At 57.7% G+C, this 3,903-nt stretch overlaps 2 non-coding genes across 2 annotated transcripts; both read right to left on the reverse strand.

Moving 5' to 3' along the window:
* Positions 1–1,845: 1,845 nt before the first annotated feature.
* LOC147750958 (U6 spliceosomal RNA) lies at positions 1,846–1,952 on the reverse strand. Its single transcript, XR_015300363.1, has one exon. It is a non-coding gene; the product is annotated as a U6 spliceosomal RNA (small nuclear RNA).
* A 1,588-nt stretch (positions 1,953–3,540) lies between these two features.
* Positions 3,541–3,659, reverse strand: LOC147750959 (5S ribosomal RNA). The gene has a single exon (XR_015300393.1). It is a non-coding gene; the product is annotated as a 5S ribosomal RNA (ribosomal RNA).
* Between the last annotated feature and the right edge of the window lie 244 nt (positions 3,660–3,903).

A 3,903-nucleotide genomic window follows, 5' to 3' on the forward strand; every position in this document is an offset into this window, starting at 1 on the left:
ACTAAATTAAAATTATTTTTATTTTGAAATTGTTAAAATAAGTTAATTCAATTGAACATTTAATCCCTGCCACCCCTATTTTCGATGGGAGAACAATGCAGTGCCAGTCATTGGCCATGTGTGGTCCTGAGCTGGAGTACATTTACTACTTTTTTGGGGCCTTTTTGTCTGTAGTAACTATTGAAGTGCAATTTGTGAATAGCAAGGGGCTTACTCATATGGGGGTGGATGTTCGACCCCCCAAACTCATTTTAACCCTTCTTTAACCATTCCTTATTCCCTCCCTTTTAGTATTAAGCATTATAAATTTTTCAGCCATCCTCCCTGTCCCTCGCACATTTACTAGCAAAATGTATACCTAGGTTTGTGTAGATCTCCACACACAAAAGACAGGAGCCGCGGAGGCCTAGACCTCTGCATGTAAGTTTGTGAATATAATTTTGTTGTATGTTAATAGTACTGTTGTAGTAAAACTAAACATAATGCTAAATGCAGTTTGTGAATAGGCCTAAGTCTTCCCCGCTCGAAAGAAAAAGCTGTGTAATGTAATCTTGGGCTATGTATTACACCGTAATGTCTGTGGGCCAAGCTCACTTTTTTAAAACTGCAATATAATAAAGAAAAGGAAACAAATACTTTCAGACATGTCCTTTGTCTCCCAGCTTCAGCTTGCTGGTTCTTGCCCCGGTTACTTACCGGTAATCTTCATTACTCCGAGTATAGTCTTCCTCGCCACATGATTTACATAGTGAGCTTTAGCTCCACAACAGAACCCTCCAAAGCAAAAAAGAAACCGCCTCCCACCCCCTCCCAACATGGCCGACCAGTCCCACCTGACCTCTATAAGAGGCGGACCGGCCCAACCAACAGCCTGACCTACCAAGCAAACAATGAAGCCGATAGCCAGACAGGGAGGGGGGGAGGGAACTCATGTGGCGAGGAAGACTATACTCGGAGTAATGAAGATTACCGGTAAGTAACCGGGGCATTACCTCCTCGTTAGTCTTCCTCGCCACATGATTTACATAGTGAGCAAATACCCAAGCCAACAAGGCTTCATTGACCACCAGCAAAACAACACCACACGGCGATGCAGAGAAACCAACCCAAGGTTGAAGTAGAATAAACGACAAGAAAACAGGGATCACAGGAAACCTGAAATCAAGACATAAAGGAAAAGTAGGCCAGCCAGGAGCCGCAGCACCTGCACTCCGAACGGCCCCAGCGAAGTCCCCCGGGACCGAAAGAGTCCCACGAACAAGGCGGGGGACGACACCGCCGACGCCCCACAAATCTCCACAGAGGAGACACCCTGAAGGGGGCCCAGGACACCGAGCCACTCCCCGTGGACCGACCCTGGACCCCCGCATGATCCACCGAACCCAGCGAAGCGTAGGAAAGGATGACAGCCTGTGGAAGCCAGCGAACCAAGGTGGAAAGAGGGCTAGTGGCCCGAACGAACCGGGCCAAAAGACACAACACAGGCCATCCCACCGGGAAAGGAAAAGACGTGCGGCCAAGAGAAGCCAAAACAGCACGCCGAACAACCAGCACGGACAAGGGAGGAACCTCGTCGGCAGGGAAAAGCGGTAAAGATACCACCCGAGTCCGGGACCCCAGGGAAGGAACCCCGGGAAGGACACGGGGGACATGCCGGAGGAACACCGGTCCGGCAACACCCGCAAGAAGGGAGGGGAGCGGAGGCACGACCCCCGCCTGCCCCTCCGCCCAGCAGACACCACTGCCACCAGGCAAAAAAACACCTAAAAGGTGAGGGACCGCAAAGCCACCGAGGCCAGGGGCACAAAGGGCGGACCCCGAAGAGCTCGTAGAACGAGAGAGAGAACCCTTATGGAACGCTTCACGAATTTGCGCGTCACCTTTGCGCAGGGGCCCAGCAATTCTCCACTGTATCGTACCAATAATAGTATAAGCGCTGCCGAAGCGAGCACCCAAGGGGGAGGCCGGCAGAGCGACCGTGGGCGATGGCGAAACAACCCCGGAGCCAAACACCGGACTGTGGAAGGCCCGCAAGGCCGCCCACCGGGCCCACAGGGAACCGCAGACCGGAAAACCAAGACCCGCCAGGGGACCACGGAGGCCGGGACAGCACCAAGCCGACCGCGCCAACGCGAGAAGGGCGCCCAGTGCCGGGCACAGGATCAGGCCTGCAGAAGGAGGCGTGCCAGCCGACAAGAGCCGGCTCAAGTCCGACGCCGAGAGCGGGGGACCCAACCACGGTACGGGAAGATCCGGGATCGGCCAGGAGGCTCGAACCGCCAGCTCGCCCAAGGAGAGGGAACCCGGGGCGGTGGACCCCGCCGGGATCCAAATACCGGAACGCACCACGACAAGCGTGTCAACCACACGCGGGTGCCAGGCAAAAACTTCCACCTAGGGATACCTCCCCAGCCTAGGCAGGAATCGAACCCAGGCCTGTGAGGGCCGTCTGCACCAAAGGCACAAGACTCACCTATGAGCTAAAGCTCCTAAGTTATTCACCCCTGCAATGATCCAAAATGAGTCCACGTGCCGCCGAGGCGAGCACCCCGGAGCACCCCGGCCCTGCCCAAGCGAATCCAGCCGAGGACCCGCGATAACAGAGGGCACGGGGGAAACGCGCACATCAGACCGAATGGCCTCGCAAAAGACCGGGCACCACAAGGACCCGGGCGGAGAAACCAGAATCCGGGCAGGAGGACCGAGACCCCCTCCGTGAACAGAGTCACCGGAGGCAGACCGAGACGAGGCCCCAGGCGCTGTAACACCACCGGGGTCCGGGTGAGACCAGGCAACGAAGGAAGATCCGACTCAGTCGATCCGCCTCCACCTATTCGGACCCCGAGGAAAAGACAGCCCGAAGGGCCAGGACCGGCTACTCCGCCCAAGAAAACAATCCCCGAGCAAGGAAACAAAAGGGAGCGAACCCAGCACCCCCACCGAAGGCTGACACAGCTCCACACCACCAGGTCGACCGTCCCGACCAAGACCTGGGGGCATCGAAGCACAGGTGCAAACGACGGCAGGTCACCCCTTAGCCAGGAGGACCGCCAGCAACTTCCGTGTTGCGCGACTGCCGGAGAACCCCTTGACCCCCAAACGACCCGGCGCCAAAGGGCGCCCCCCCCTGAACGAACCAGAGGGGAGGACGGGGCCCAGGCACACGACCCCCGAAGGAGGACAAGCCCGAGACGGGCACCGAAGGGACCACCGCCCATAGAGCAGGGAGCCGACGGAGGGGAGACACCGCAGAACAAGACGAGGCCAAATCTGACACACGTCCAGACGGGGAACACCCAGACCCCCGCCCGGCGAAGAAGAACCACCATGCGGGCCAGGTGCACAGTACCCCTAGCCTGCAGCCCCTGGGAACCCCAGGCAGTCTCCCCTCCCGGAACTAACCGGGCCCGACCCTGCAGAAATACTGAAATCAGACGAGATCAGGCGCAGGCAGGGTGGAATTGCCCTAGTCCCCACGGGCCAGAAGGCAAACCCAACGGAAGTATCCGCAACCGAGGGTGGGATCCCCTCGCCGGCCGTAGCCTACAGCACCTGGTAATCCCAGGCGGTCTCCCATCCAGGTACTAACCAGGCCCGACCCTGCTTAACTTCTGAGATCGGACGAGATCAGGTGCTTTTAGGGTGGTATGGCCATAGGCTCCCGGAAAGCCCTTCAGGGTAGACCATGGAAGGAGCAGGTACCCCAACCTGTCGATAAGGAGGGACTCCGCGGAGGATCCGCAAGACCAGCAAGGCCAGCAAGCCCGAAGAGCCCAAGAACCGTGCCAGCCATGGCCCAAGATGGGACGAAATGGAGGCGACAGCCCCCCCCCCCCCCAGGGAACCCCCTGGAGCGGGACGGCCGAAGCCAGGATCTCAGGATGACAAACACGGGAGCAGCCG

The sequence above is a fragment of the Lissotriton vulgaris genome, chromosome 1_1 (assembly GCF_964263255.1).
Source record: "Lissotriton vulgaris chromosome 1_1, aLisVul1.2, whole genome shotgun sequence".
Taxonomy (NCBI): domain Eukaryota; kingdom Metazoa; phylum Chordata; class Amphibia; order Caudata; family Salamandridae; genus Lissotriton; species Lissotriton vulgaris.